General features: G+C 35.3%; 1 protein-coding gene across 7 annotated transcripts in view; it reads left to right on the forward strand.

Annotated features, from left to right (window-relative positions):
• UTRN (utrophin) overlaps window positions 1-16,654 on the forward strand; it is a 514,842-nt gene that overhangs the window by 329,884 nt on the left and 168,304 nt on the right. The gene's annotated exons all lie outside the window — the stretch shown is intronic.

Here is a 16,654-nt window from a genome sequence, read left to right on the forward strand (position 1 = left end):
CCTTTTATTCTTTCTCTCACTGGTTTTGTGAAAGAACATAATTGAATTTCTACTTTGATCTATCTTTAAATTTAATTCCAGACTATAATAGACTAACACTGGGTTTTTGGATGGTAACTGTTTTGTGTTGATATGGTTGAAATCATACTTCATTTTTTTTTTTTTTATCGTATTATCATGTTCAGAATCTAAAGCAACTATTTGGTCCTTAGATTAGACTGCCATCCACCATCTTTGTTATTTAGCATTTATTTATATTAGATTTTTTAACTTATAAAATACTGCATGTTTCTTGTGAGAAAAGCATCCATATGTAGTAGTATATAAATATATAAAGTGAAATATTTTCCACACTGTGATTCTCTACCTCCCAAGTACCATAACTTGGAACAACCAGTTTCCTATATAGCTTTCCTGGAAATTTCCATATGTATGCAAGCACTTATATTCACATACATTTTTTTTTTTTAATTAATGGTGTTATTTTATATATTATATATGTTTCAACATCCTGCTTCCTCCCCACCCCCATCTGTAATTGACATTGGATAGCAGTGTAACTAATTTCTGCTTTTCTGTTTGCTTTGGCAGCTCCAGAGCTCTGAACTCATTTACAATTGCTAGGAGCTCTGTACTCAAATACTTGCCTACTATAGCCCCAGTTTTCTGGTTTAATTTGTCTTCTCTCTTTAAAAAAAACTTCTTTCATTTTATTATGCCTTCTTTATGACAGCCATTTAAACAATTTTAGTGAATAGGAGAATTGAACAATTATGATTAATAGGAGAGAAATATTTGACCTTATGCACCAGATATTGTTACATGCTGCTCTGTATAATTTTAGTACTTTGGAAGCTCTAATTATCAAGGTGATATTTAAGAAATTGCTTTTTCAACATAATAGTTGGTAACTGAAGTACTCCAAAGGGTTAATATAGTTCACAAACTCAGGAAAGCTTTTTATCTTATGAGAAAACTATTTAAAAAAAAAACAAAACACTAGTCATTTTTCTAGTTGAACCATTTAAACATTTTTGAAGTAAAGAGTATTTTTTTAAAGGCAGTGACCATTTCAGCCTTAAGATAAGCTCTTCTGCATCTGTCGTCATCTTTGTTGAAGTCACTGCACTGTTTTTATTCTTTGGCACTGTATTTAAATAGAAAATATATTTCATGTGTGTTTTTTTTGTTGTTGTTGTTGTTCTTTCAGGCTGCAGTGTTTTATTTTGAATGTGGTAAATATTGATTTTATTACCCTTGGGACTGCTTATCTCTAAACACTAGGTGCTTCTCTTAAACATGGATTCACAGATGGTAAATCACTAGGATTTTTGTTCAACAGTGAAAGAAGTCACTTAGCATAAGCCTATCCTTGTTTGCCATTGTTTATAGAATTTCTTACTGGTACAGTATCCATTTTCTTAGCAAGGAGATTAGGTCTAGAATGTATCTGTTTGGAAAATTAGATTAAAATGGATTTTCAGTTCAGAACTACTAATTAGTGTTCTTGATTATCAGTGGTATTTAAAAATTAATTTTGGAAGATGTGTGTGTGGTTGTTGTCACTTTTTGTATGATAGAATGCCCATGCATTAAATTATGGCTCTTGGTCGTGATCTTTTCAGAGGGCAATGAGGTGAACTGGTCAGCAGGTCATTATCAGGTAACTTTAGTTGTAGGATTCTAGGAATGCAACTAAAAGAGCTAGGACTAGAATTATTATTCTTACATGCTTGCAGTTGTTAATGGTTATCTCAGCCAACTTTATTTTTTAGTGTCTTAGGGATGGGTCAGGATAAGCTTTCTGTAACATTCATTAAATCATTATTGCTTTCACAGTCAAACTTTTTGAAACCGTTTCTACTTACTTTGTTTTGACATCAGCCACTTCCTATTTATCCTCAATATAATGCAGTCTGGCTTTTGCTTCAGGTGCATGTTGCCATTACCAGGACCATCGATGACTTTACATCTTACCTCTTCCCTGGTCTCACCTGATTTTATCTTTCTGTACCACTTTTACAATGACAACACTCTCCTTCATGTGTTCTCATCTCTTGGCATATCACATACTCTTAATTTTATTGCTGCAGTTGGCTATTCCTTCCCTTTATTCTTTGTTGGCTTTCTTTCCTTTGTTCAGTACTTGAGTAGTTTTCCAGATTTCTGTCCTCAAACATCTTTCATTTTCACTTGATGCATTCTTTCCTGGCTTCTGTAACTTTTGTATTTGCTCATGACTCTTAAGTCAAGTTGGTGATTTCACAGACCCATTAAAATTCAAATCCCTTTCTCTTACTGTATTACTTTGTTTGGTTAATCTTGCCCAGTTACCCAAGCCAGAAATATAGTTACTATTCTGGAATACTTTCAATCACTCCCCATATCCAGTCACTCAGTAGGACAAGATACCAAGTCCTATTGATTCTTAATAGGTTTTTTTTTTCTTGTATTATTGCTTTTACTGTCAGTGTTGCTTGAATCATGAAGCCATGTAAACAGACAAGGTGACAGGCATCGTATTAGGGTTGTTTGCAAGATGCTGCAATGGGAGTTTCTGTATGGAACAGATAGGGGAATAGTTATCAAGTTTTGAGATATCAAAGTAGAATTTCTAGAGGTGATCATCTGCAAAGAGTTCTAAAGAATATGTTGCCATTATCCTGGCCAAAGAGGCGTGAAGCATTATCAGCAGGAGGAGGGAGGGGTCATTTCCGGGAAAGGATCTAGCATGTGTCAGGCAACATTAAGGTAAAACTATAAAGTCTAACACCAAAAAGGAACAGGGGGAAAATGGCGTCATGAAAGAAAGTAGTTTAGGGTAAAACAACAACAAACAACAACAATAACACAGAGAGAAAACTAAGGGAGTCATGATAATTACATTTAAATAGAGGAAGGATTATCTTCTGAAAATGTGAGGTTTTTTTTCTATGATATAAACAGAGGGGAAAATAAGACATAGAGGAGCCTTTTTCTGATTTAATATAAAATGTGATTTTGGAACCTGATGCATTGAAAAGCAGTTCTCCATTGTGTCAAATGTTCACATAGAATTTCGAAAATACTTATCGATTATACTATAGATGGAATTATTATATTGATTATCATAATATATCATAATAATGATATGAAGTCATTATATTAATTGAAATATTATACAAAAGTAAACTCTAGAGGACCTCTAAAGTCTACTACAAACATAATATGTTGACAGTATCTTTTAGTTATAATGTTAAAGAAATTCAAAAATTTTATGGTTTATTAACATAAAAATATTTGCAAGAATATACTACTGAATAGACAAAATTTAAACTCTTTTGTATCTATTTTCCTAACAAGTATTGTGAATAAAATTTATATTTTTTTTCTCTACTAAGATTATTAGCTTACAATTTCTTGAGAAATTGCCAGAAAAAAATGTCTCACCGAGTTATTTTTTTTTTTTATTTTTTTAATTTTTTTTTCAACGTTTTTTATTTATTTTTGGGACAGAGAGAGACAGAGCATGAACGGGGGAGGGGCAGAGAGAGAGGGAGACACAGAATCGGAAACAGGCTCCAGGCTCCGAGCCATCAGCCCAGAGCCTGACGCGGGGCTCGAACTCACGGACCGCGAGATCGTGACCTGGCTGAAGTCGGACGCTTAACCGACTGCGCCACCCAGGCGCCCCTCTCACCGAGTTTTTATATCCCTAAAGAGCATCTTGCAACATACAGATTTGAGTCAGGGAGATATATAATCAAGAGTACAGTTTATATTTATTTGTGTGAAGCTCTGGTCTCAGGAAAATTGCTATATAAATACTTAGTTTAACAACTGTTGTTATTAGGGGTTTGTATGAAAGTCTGCCAGCGTGGTCCCAATATTTACATCATAGATCAAAATGTTTTGAAAAGAGCTGCTTCTCAACTGTGATCTTTGTTGTTTTGAAATTCAAAATGTACTTGAGTTATTTTCATTTAATGCAGTTGAAATAGTTTCCATTGCCAGTTTTTTTTCCCTCTTTATTTAAAGACAAGAAGTTCTTGGACTAAGTATACTATTTCAGACTAATAACTAAATAAGATGAAATAAGAGAACTTTTTTTTTTTTCTGGGACTGAGGAAGAAATAAAAGCTTTGCACTTAAATGTTAGTATCTTAGTGATCCTAACTCATTCTCACCAATGGTAATAACCCATTATTGAAATTATTCCTTGGCCCTAAGATAATTATAGACTTTGGATACCATGCTTATATTAAGTGATATAACAAAATGCTAATTTTAGAGTGTGAGTTTGTCTCATGCTTTTAATCAACTCAGCTGAGCACAACTCAGTTATTAAAGAAAACATCCTGAAGATTTGAATACTATTTCCATGAATAAGGTAATTAATTTGTGATTGGTTGATTTTATGCTTTAGGTTCACCGAAATCTTTACTGCTCAGGAATCTTGACACAGGCAATGCAGGTGTTTACATGAATATAAAATTAGCAAGTATATTTAGCTATAATTAAAATCTAGTATGGTATGTAAAACCTGTTTGTCTTTGACTGGAACTTATTTCAAGTTAATGAGATCTCAAACAAGGCAGAGAGTGTAGGTCCCTTTTTGAAAAGATGATGTAATTTTCTTAATTACCATGTGTGCATTAGCCAGTTTTGACTCTGTTACAAAGCTGCAAAAGCATGGTCTGAACTTTTTATTAAAATTATTATGGCTAATTTTTTTTTTTTTTAACTTATACTACTTGTACAAATACCCTATAGTATGAGCCAGGTAATTTTACAGGTGTGGATTTAATTTCTAGTATTATCCTTAGAGGTTGCATACATTGTGTAAAAGCTGCAGTTTCTTTTTTTTATTTGCCCTTGTCATATTTAGGTCTTCTTTCCAGTCATTTCTCTGTAACTACCTGCTAATCTGACATCCTTGACACTGTAATCAATTTCTTGTTTGGGGACAATCTTTTGTTGTTTTAACCCTAATCCCAAGAGACAAAATTGATGTACTTTGAGGGACTGAGGAGGGAAGTTCCTTAATTTCTGGGTTCTGTGTTTGCTTTCCTCCCTCTCAGATAAGCCACACTACTTACGGCTCAATTCCGAGCATTTTATGCACCAGTGACACAAGGTCAGTTTAGAGATAACATGTCAGAAATCTACTTACCTCCTCCATCCTGTCAAGAGACCCTATAACTCCATATTTTCTTTTTAACTGGAAATGCATTCTTTGTTTTGGAATTAAAAACAAAAAAAAGGCAACAACGGTGATACAATTTGCTCAGCCCAGGAACAAGATGTTTTTCCCACAGGCCAGTTGCTTCATTCTGAGTATTAGAATTAGGGGAATAAATATTGGCATGACTTTATTATATGGATTTCCCTGAGTAGATTACACTTATGTAGATTATGTGCAATGTATTATGGGATATGCTTCTTGAATAGATGTTACATAATCTGGAAAATTTTGACCCTGAACCTGATTTAATACTTTTATTGCTCCTTGGTTGATACAGACAAACTTTTATTTTTCTCATGGAGTCTATCAGAACCCACAGCACTCTGTTTCATGCCCCCTTTCATTCAACATCATCATATATAGTTTTAGGGAAAATAATAGTGGGTTGTCCTGAAAATTTATTGATGCTTGGGATAGAAGTATGAAGCAAAGTTAAAGGTACTGTGTCATCAAGGGCTTTTGTCTCCATCAGAGATTGACAGGGTCTAGAACATAAAGTACATGAGTGATCACCAGTTTAGAGTTAGAGCAGATCTCAATGAAGAACAAGAGTTGAAGATTTAAAGGAAGTTTAAGGAGCACCTGGGTGGCTCAGTCAGTTGAATGTCTGACTTCAGCTCAGGTCCCATCTCATGGTTCTGGAGTTCGAGCCCCACATCAGGCTCACTGCCTTTAATGCAGCCTGCTTCAGATCTTCTGTCCCCCTCTCTTTGCCCCTCCCTGGCTGTGCGCACACCCCCCTCCCCAAATAAATAAACATTAAAAAAAAGGTGGAAGTTTAAATTTTTGTTTTATCAGAGGGGACAAGAAAATAATGTATTTTAAGGGAACTACAAATACCCAAAGTCTAGGTTAAGCTTCAGAATATTGCATGTTTGTAAAATAGGAAGGAAATGAGTTTAACTTTGTCTAGTGAGGGAGTAGGTTGGATTGGAAAGTTTTTATGTAAATATGCAAATTTTTGTTTATTTTGTAAATAATTGGGTTTTGTTAAAAATTTGTGTTAATTTGGCTAAAGTGGTTCTGTGTTGTGGCTCAAAAATCCTATTGTATACTTCTATATACATGCACTCCACACTTTCTAAAATTATGTTTTACATGTGTGGTTGAGTCCATGGTATCTATGGCTTGCCATAGTTATTGTTTAGTTAATTATTTTCATCATCTTCCTAAAAAGGGCAAGATCAGTGGGGAATTTTTCTTCATAATACCGTGTCACATATGTCTTTAATTTACTTTTCCATTTGCAAAGGAGAGATATATATAAAAGCATGGTTGCACAGTTGCTCAAGCAAATTGACACATGGGTAGGAAAAGCAAAACCCTACAGAACTATGTGCAAAACTCCATGGTTATTAAGTAAGTTTTCCTAATCTTCACCCTTGTTAAATGACAAAAACTGAAACAATTTAGTAAAGAATTTGACGTCCTTTGTCCATGGACTGGGGCAATGCAGTGTCTCACAAACAGCGAGTGCACTGTTCTGGAGGGATTTAGGGAAAGAGTGGGTTTTCTGGAGCATTAGAAGAGGCAAGGTAGAAATAGGGTGATGGGCTGGGAGGTGGGGAGATTTCCTTATAAGGCTGGAAGGTCCTATTTTCTAGGGTAAGGCAAGCCAGCTGAAGCTGAGTTGGAGGATGGTGAAGGCTGTGCGCGCTCGGCGTCCTTGACAGTAGGGCGTTTCCCATAAGTGCAGGCTGACGTTGGCTTAGTTTTGTGACATGGGCTGGGCCACTGGGGTGGCCTCCATTTGGTGAGTCCCAATATACACAAATTACCTTTATCATCCTTTTATGCCATTTTAAATGAGCTCTAAAATTAGTTTTGAAAAACTTTGTCTGACTGGTTGAAATGGCTGGTATTTATAGGTCATTTTGGATCCAAAGATCCAAAATACAGAGTTTCATTGAGGTATAATCACGCTCTAAACTGAATTAGGCTTTAGGTATAAAATACCAGAGTATTCAAAATTAATGATCTCTCATCTCAGTGATTGAGAATTTAAGAAAATATTTTATAACATGGGATATTATTTAGTTTTACAAATTGTTAATATTCTGATAATAATCCGAGAGGCTTTAGAAATGAATAGAAAATTATGATAGCTAGGTATATGTTTAAGTACGTGTTTGGTTACACATTCGTCATACATTTATAATTTTAGAGGCCTAATTTATATTTTTTTCCCCAGCAGTTTTTTTAGTTTTATCTTTTCCATAGTGTCTTATTTAAAAAAGTAATTATAACTATCATTTCATAATTCTTAGTTTATCAGAGAAACTAACTTGATCTTTTTTTCAGCATATAGTGCTAATGAATTTGAATCTAGTTGGCATAGAATTCTCTAAAGGCCTGGAAATATGTCCGTGCCAGTTATTAAGTTGAATTCTTCTCATGTAATTTTTTTTCTTGAGAATACTATAGTTCAAAGAATTATTTTTGCCTATCCTAATTACTATGCATACTTTTGTATTTTTTAGTGTAATAGAATTGTAGTTTACCCTTTTAAAAATAGTCCTAGAACTTAGATACTGTTTAGTTATAAAGTATTTTGTTGTGAACATGTATTTAAGTTTAATGGCTCCAGAGACAACTTTTGTATTTGTCTTTGGGTGTTGCTGCTAGTTCAATTTGAAAAGAACAGAGAAAACCCAAGAATTTAGATAAATGATGGAAATCTGATCCCTGTAATAGAATGATGCTTTGCAATATGAACAAGGTAGTTTGGTTCAAGTCAACAAGTTAATATGGACTTAGCTCTTTGATTTATAATGGGAGATAGAATCTTAAGGGTTAGAGGAAAGATAGAAGCATCTGAAAAAGATAAAATGATCCAGAGAAAGCAGCCTTAATGTTGGAGATCAAGAAATCTGTGCAGAACAGAGGGGTTGTGGCGGCTTAACAGTAGCAGGGGGGGAAAAAAAAGGTTGAAAGCTGTGTTGGCCATGTGAATGTTTAGAGGTACTCAGAGCATGGTTCTGACTGGCAGAAAGTGGGAGATAGCAGAGTAGCACTTACTGCTCGCGAGGGGTGCCGGGAGGAAGCACCTTTTTAAAAAAATTTATGTCAAAATGGTGTTCAGTGGCCCATCACATTGAATCAGCCACCTTTATTGAAAAGTTATTATTTAGCACACACTGCGGGGCCACATTTCTCTTATTCTTTGAACTTGAAAACCTTTTCTTGTTGATCTCTGATATGGGTCACTGAACAGATTCTGTTTTACCTGATTAAGTAAATGGGAACAAGACTTAGGTTGACTTCTATTTTCCTGGACCTACTTGATAGTTCACTTTGTCAAACTTCCCCCCTTTCTACGAGATTAAGAAAATTAGTTGGTTACAATGTCATGTAATTCTATTCGGTTTGAAAAGTTATTGATGCATATATTTCCCTGCCTTTTTAACCTTTATTTACTTCTTAGAAGCATTATCGCTTAGGTATATGATGAATCACCATTTCCTTTGCTGAAAGTCCAGCCTTATAAACAATCAAAGCATTATTTAATTTAAAATGTTATAAATCATGTGCATGTTAATGTTCTTTCCTTAACATTTAATTGGAGATTTTCTCAATTAGCTCACCAAAATATTACAAGGTTCCTCTGTGGCTGAATGCTATTTGAACAGAGATGCAACTAATTAGAATAATAGAACAGAATAATTGTCATTTCTTTATTTTTTATAGGCTGTTTTAAAAAGGGATTTTTTTTAAGGAAGCTGTACCAAAAAATGTATTATATTAATAAATATTAGACCCATACTCTTCCTTAAGGCACTTTTTCACCTCATTATCCAGACACTCCTTTATTCTCTATCCTAATACCAATCAAGAAATGGAATGTTTTCCCAAGTTAAGAAAACCTCTCATGCATAAAAATTCAAACTGCTAACACAGATACATCAGGGGATGGCTTTTAATTTGACAAAAGATCTACATTACAAAAGAATTTCCTGAAGATTACTTTAAATATACAGCTCCCTTAGAGTGCTGACCATCAAATCAAAGAATGCTCTAAATTTTAAACGTGTTCTTTTATGGGCACACCTGTTCCTAATATTGCTATGTAAATGGTAACTGTTTTCATGTGTGTCCCAATGTGGTGGGTAAGTGGAAACTGGTTTGTGAGTTATTCATGTTTGCTAATGTTGGAGAAAGGGTCAAGATGGTTTAGTCTACTCTTACTATACTCTGTCCAGCTAACCTCTTACAATCTTTCTATCCCAGGCCCAGAGGAGAGGATAGGAGAGGAAGCAAAATCTCATTCTAAGAAGCTCATTCTATAGAAAAAAGGAAACCCTATGGAATTGACAGCAATTTTTCTTTCTCCTCTTCTAGTTCTTGGTACTTTAGAATTGAGATGATCTATTATGTGTCATTCAAGTAAACTGACGTGTTTAACTGGATCCTTAAAGCCCGTAGGTTTTAGAGCCATCATTTCTGTGAATTTGTGAATCTACTCATACTTGTTCTTCATGAAATTAGGGAATGGTTTTTCAGGTATTTCATGAATAGCTCAGAATGTGAGCTCCTTTGGAGTAATACTTTTATGTCTTTTTATGGCACCTAGTACTTGAGCCATATCATAACTGCCCAAATAAAAGATGGCATATATTGCAATTGTTAGACTCTCTGAGAGGCTTTATTGTTTAAATGCCTGTTATGAATGTAATTTTTTGGTAATATTATTACTGTTGGTTCAACAGTCTTTAATAAGCATTTATCATATGACAAGGGCTATGCTAACTATTTTACCTCTACTATTTCACTTAATCTCAACACAGATCTATACAGTTTGCGGTATTATTAAAATACTTTATATGTAAATAAGTAAATTGAAGACAGATTAAACTCTTGCCCAGGGTTAACGAGTTGACTCAGAACCTTCCATGTTGTCATTGACTCATCTTCTCTGTCACTGGCTCTCCCACTGCCCCCTCAGTAACACAATATTTACAAACTGCACTCTTTCATTCCTGTTACAGTGAAGGTATTCCAGTCATTCATTATTTTTTAGTTATAGTACACTTGCGAGCAGTTCAGCCTGATGTTCCAGCCCTCATTTGGGTGGAAAATTAACCAAGACGAGAAGGGAGAGACCTCGGGAAATCGATACAACTTTGAGATACACTCTTTTGTTTCGATGTTAAAATTTAACCTTTAATACCTTTGCAAAATTTACTCAACTGTCCATGAAAAGATAAACCTTCTACCTCATTTCACAAGAGGGCAGCACTCTCTTTTAAAATTTAAAGTATGACTTTTAAAAAATACAGTCATATTAACTTTTTGTCAAGAAGTTAAGCTTGAGTGGTTTACAAAAGAAGGACTGAAACCTCTCTGTGGAGAAATTTATGAGTAGGAAAAGTGCAAAATCTTTAGAGTAACTTGGGATCCTTTCAGAAAATGGAAAGATTAAAATACTCCCTAGAATTTTTTACTTGAAGATTGAATTAGATTAACTACTTTGGTAACTTTGTAAATCTATGTGTCTGCCAAGATCATGGCTTTCTCTTCAATTGTAAAATCACAATAAGAATGTAAAAATTTAAATTCATTCTAATTGTTTTATTCCTGTTAATTACAAACTGTTGAACAATGATTGTATGTTTAGCATTCTATACATTATTTGAGGGATAAATAAATTTAACTTGTTTTCTCTTTCTAGCAAAGAACTTAAACCTTATTGGGGTTAGAGGGAAGATAAAACAAATTGACAAAACAACCTGGAAGCAAAGCAAGGCAATATGTAAGAAAAGTACAGGGTAACAGTACAGCATGATAAAGATGGACAATATTGGATAGGAAATTGTTCAATTAAAGCTATGGTACAAGTCTTTGAGTAGAAGGTGGAAATTGAATTAGATCTCGGTGGATGGATAAAATTTCAATGAGTAGAAAAAGGGAGGCTATTGTTTAAGAGAAGAGAATCCTATTAGTGGAGAAAAAGTAGAGTGTATATTGAAGAAAGTTAGAAAAGCATATTCTTGAGAATATTGTGAAGAAACCATGCGTGGATTGGATAGCAAGGCCACTAGACATATGTGACTGTCTACATTTAAAAGAAAATTAGTTAAAATGAAACAAAATCAAAATTTAGTTCCTCAGTCACATTAGCCACATTTCAAGTATTCAATAGCCATGCTACTTTATTGGGCATCAAGGATAGAGAACATTTCCCTCATCACGGAAAGTTCTATTAGACAGCACTATATTACAGTTTAGATAGTTTTGGCTTGGGATGTGGGGAACATTAAAGAAAGGTAGTAGAGGGGCACCTGGGTGGCTCAGTCAGTTGGGCGTCTGACTTTGGCTCAGGTCATGATCTCACAGTTCGTGAGTTCAAGGCCCACATCGGGCCCTGTGCTGACAGCTCGGAGCCTGGAGCCTGCTTCAGATTCTGTGCCTCCCTCTCTCCATGTCTCTCTGACCCTACCCCACTTGCACTCTGTCTCTCCTCTCTCTCTCTCTCTCTCTCTCTCTCAAAAATAAATGTTAAAAAAAAAGAAAAGAAAGGTAGTAGGCTGATATGGTAGTTATCAAGAACTTTGGGATTTTAAGGCTGTAAGCAGGGAATGAGCTTTTTATTTATTATTATTGCATGCTTTCAGTGGACCAAACACAGTTTGACAGGTATTGTATAAATGTTCTAAAAAGTCATAGCTAATTTACATTTGAAATCAGCTGTTGTTGTACTAGTTTATAGCTGAAGCAGTGGAGAGTGAGACAAAATAAGTGACCTTGTGATTACAGTAGGTTTTGAAGAGAACTTAGTTTGGTTTGTCATGCTAATTGGAAACAGGAGAGAATTGAGGAGAGGGAGCATCAGGAGGGGTGGCTCGAATCACTTCTGTTGGGAGCTGAGTGAGAGAACTGTAGGAAGACATTTTGATACTTAAACAGTTATCACTGAAGTGTATTGGTGATTCTATATTGTGTGAAGTTTCAACATTTTACGAGTTTATGTAGAGATCGTATGGTATTGATTCAGGAATCCAACAACTACTCTTTGATTGTCTACTATGTGTCAGGGACATAGGGCTACATCTGGGGATACGTCAGTGAGCAAAATGGAAGAAGTATTGCTATTTCAGGAACCACTTCACTAATGTGATGGATATTTTATTACTTACTAGTGCTTTTTTAATAATTAGTGATCATTATTGAACTATTTTATAATTTATATATATATATGGTTTTATGCTTTTGTTGCTAATAATAGCCAATGTTAACACTTAAGTTATGAATTTTTTTTTTACTTTAGAAAGAGTGTGAGTGGGGGAGAGGGATAGAGGGTGAGAGAGAGAGAGAGAGAGAGAGAGAGAGAGAGAGAGAGAGAGGAGTAAGAGAGAGAATCTCAAGCAGACTCCACACTGAGCATGGATCCTGACATGGGGCTTGGTCCCACAACCCTGGGATCATGACCCAAGCCAAAATCAAGAGTCAGATGCTCAACTGACTGAACTACTCAGGTGCCCTAACACTTAAGTTATGAACATTTTGGTGACATATATACAGGAATACTAAGAGGGCATACATATGCTTCTCAAAATAATCCATTGTAATATATTTTTCAGAATTTTTATTAATTTGGGGGGGATATGTGAAAATATTCCTGGTAATGCATAGAATTATATTAGTCTCAATTGTGCTGTAATTAAAATGATCCAGCTATGAGTGAATTTTTGTTGCAACTAATGACCAGCCAACTGTATAGTACTCGTGAATATCTTTGTTGATAAGAGTATTTGAGTGTTTGCTGAGGTGTCAGAGGATCATTTTACAAAGAAAAATCAAAGTCCAGACAAGGGTTCAAATGTCTTTTTCTGGATCAAGCAGCTAGATAGTTACAGATCAAATTACAACCCAGGTGTCTTGACTCTAAGAGTGTTATTGCTTCTTATATATGCCATGAAAGATATAGTAGGGCTGGGATGTAATAATACAAATAAGTAATCTCGTTCATATGCAACATTATTACTTTCTCATATTATTAAAATGGTTCTATATTGCTTTTCAGACTATTATAATAATAGTATGATCTAATTAATAATTTCTAATGAGAAAATTATGTTCTAATGATATAAGTTCTTGTCATTTTAGCCATAATCATTTTTGTAAGAGTATATAGTGTTGACTGAAAGGTAGTTAAGAGGCATATTAAAAAATACGCCACATCCAGGGCCACCTGGGTTGCTGAGTCCTTTGAGCATCTAACTCTTGATTTCGGCTCAGGTCATGATGCTAGGGGTCATGGGATTGAGCCCCACATCCTGCTGTGCACTGAACATGGTGCCAGCTTGAGATTGTCTCCCTCTCTCTCTCTCTTTCAATGTCCAGGGAGATGAAGTATGAATGTGTGTGCCTGAGGGCTGGAGACAAGAGAGAAGGTTGGAGGCTCAGGTCATTGCAAAGAGAAAGACCAAAATGCAAATCTCCTTAGGCTACAATGTAGTTTCAGATTATCATTCTCTCTCTCTCTCTCTCCCCCCCCCCCCAATCATGCACTCTCTCTCTCTAAAATTAAAAAAATTATGCCACAGCTAAAAAGGAGCAACCAGTGTCTCTGGAAGTAGGCACAGAGAGGGGGTATTATGAGTCCAAGAATATTGAAATCCCTAAAAATATCTTGTAGCAACAAGATATTTAACAGTGTTATGTCGTCTTCGTAACATCCTTAATAACATCATGTTTTGAATCTACTAATTAATGGTAGACTTGAAACTTGTGAATGTGTACTTGGTTTTTGCACATTACCAACAGTCTTTCTAGTGATCAGTAAGTCTGATGATCAAGATGGGTGTTATAAGTTTGGTAAAAGGACAAGTCTAATTGAAAAATGTTGATTTTATTGTATGGATCTCATTAATTATAAAGGCGTATCTGAAGTAATATTTTAAAATATTTGCGCAATAGCAACATCACTTGGGTATTTGTTTAGCTTCCCAAGGTTACAATTTTGATGTCAGTACTCATCCTAAAAGCATAAATAGATTTTGTGTTGTGCTTTTAAAGGCTCTGTTACATTATAATCATCCTGTATTTTTAGTTTAAAGATAAAACACCAGCCAGATCAAATTCTGTATTTAAATTGCTTTAAATTCCTTGGTTTGGCAAATTTAAAGTAGAGCTGGAGAATATACCCATCCCCCCCTTGATCTAGTCCTAAACAAGATTGTGCCAGACCTCAGTGTGTGATGGCCGACAGTGTCTTTCACCTGGAGTGGTACATTTCCTTCAGTATTTTGTCAGAGTAACTTTCATAACACATCAAACATACCTTCTCCAGACATGAGAAGCCGGGCTGGGTTCATAGTATTTTCTCTCTAGCTACTGTCACTGAGCTCCATGAACAAAATTGCTAATTGTACTGCACTGTCTCCTTAGCCAGTGGTAAACCTGGCTCTCACTCCGCCAGTCCCCTCCGTTGGATTCCCTAGCTCAACTTGAAAGATGAAATGATGCTTCAGTTGCCTTGAACAAAACAGGCTAGATATTCTTTTGTGGGTACATATCAACTGACTTTATAAACATTCCAAAGAATTATATACCATAAAAGAGCAAGTATTAGATAATAGAGATAGATACTGGTTTCCTTGGAAAGAGAACCGTTTGAATTACATACCTCCTATTTAGAAACACAGTTATTATTTAAGTGAGCTGGAGTTACAAGTTATTGAGTAACTTACGAGAACAAAAAGGCTTTGTCTCTCCTTTAGAAAAGTTTACCATTGACCAGCCCACTGCTGTTGAAGGCTTATTTCTATTGAGGGCTGATTTGCTAGAATGTCAGACCATCTGGTCCCTCAAAACTTCTGAAACTTTCAAAGGCAAAAATGATGGTCTGTGGTGGCCTTTACCTTCAAATCTAATTATGCCACCATGAAAAATAATACATATCCACCCAGAAAGACAAATGTGTTTTAGTTGGGAATTTCCCATCTATTTATTGATTTAATCTTGGGTGGAAAAAGTATCACGTGCTTATGGTAAAATTTTCACACACTGTAAAAGACACTTAGATCTCCAGCCTCTCTCTCAGAGGTAACTGTCATTGGTATCTTAATATATGTCTGTCCAGAAATATCTGTATTTCATATATTGTACCTTTGCATAACCGTGTCAATCCCCCCCTTTTGGCATATACATACATAGCCTGTATACATACATATACAATAGAAATTATTTATTATCAGCACATAGAACCATCTCCCTCTTTTCCACTGTGGCACAGCATTACATTGTGAGAAATCTGCCAAAATTTATTTACACAGTTGTCTATTGATGGACATTTAGATTGTTTTCAGCTTTTTGCTATCTCAGGACTTACTGAGCATCCCTGTACATACGTCTGTATGCCTGTTTACAAATTAGATTCCTAAAGGCAGAATTTCTGATTCAGAAGTTATATACATTTTAATGTTTGGTGAATATTGCTAACTTATCCCCCACCCCCCCATTTGGCAGATTTTTAAAAGTCACTTCTGCTGCTTCTAATAATCTCCAGGAAATGTAATGGCTTAAGCTTAATTCTATCAAACATAGGAATTCTTCATTCTGTGATCTGCCTATTGATTTCATTATGAGCTGCATAATACATTGTCTGGGCTCCCTGTCTCTGAGCTCGCCGTCTATACAGTGCTTTATTGAAAACTTGGGGAATAAAAAAGACAGTGTAGGAACTCATTGTTCAGAGTAAACATATGAAGGAAGAGAGATAAAGGTATCAAAAGTAAATATAACTAAAGATATTCAGGACAACAAAAAGGATGGTTGTCTTTGTCTTTTGGAAGAGCCATACTTGTAAGTATAGGAGTGGCTATTGACTGGTTATTGGTGAGACTACTGAACGTGAATCATGATGAGTGAGTCAAAGTTTGCAGTGTCATTTTGCAGAGAATTCCAAAATGGATGCTAAACAGGAAGATGGCAGGAGCATGGGCCAGAGTTGAAGCAGAACTATGCTCTGAATGGACTGGCCTGCAGGCTTTTCTGATGCTTAGTGTTATACACAGAAGCACAGCTGGTCTCGCTAGGGCAGTTTGAACTTCCTCTGGGTTTCTTCAATACATATCCACATTATAGGAACAATGCCCTCCTGAGAAAAGTATCAGTTTTTTACTTGTGAGTACAAACAGTACCTACAGTTTTGATTTATCTTAACATGTTCATTGTTATTATTAAAATCTGTATTTTATTTTTGGCTTTAATTTTCTAAATCCGGATAGCTGAAGAAAATTAGAAAAGCCTTTAGAAAACCTATAAGAACTTTCTCCAAAGCCCTTTGTGATTTAGTTTCATGTCCCACAGGCTGTCAATAGACATCTGGAATTAGGAGGCGTGGTTGCCTGGGATGGTTTCACTCTTGTCTGATGCTGCGTGTATTTTAGGAAGGATATGGTTTTGAAACATTAACTTGTCTTGGCATTA

The sequence above is a fragment of the Neofelis nebulosa genome, chromosome 6, assembly GCF_028018385.1.
Source record: "Neofelis nebulosa isolate mNeoNeb1 chromosome 6, mNeoNeb1.pri, whole genome shotgun sequence".
Lineage (NCBI taxonomy): Eukaryota > Metazoa > Chordata > Mammalia > Carnivora > Felidae > Neofelis > Neofelis nebulosa.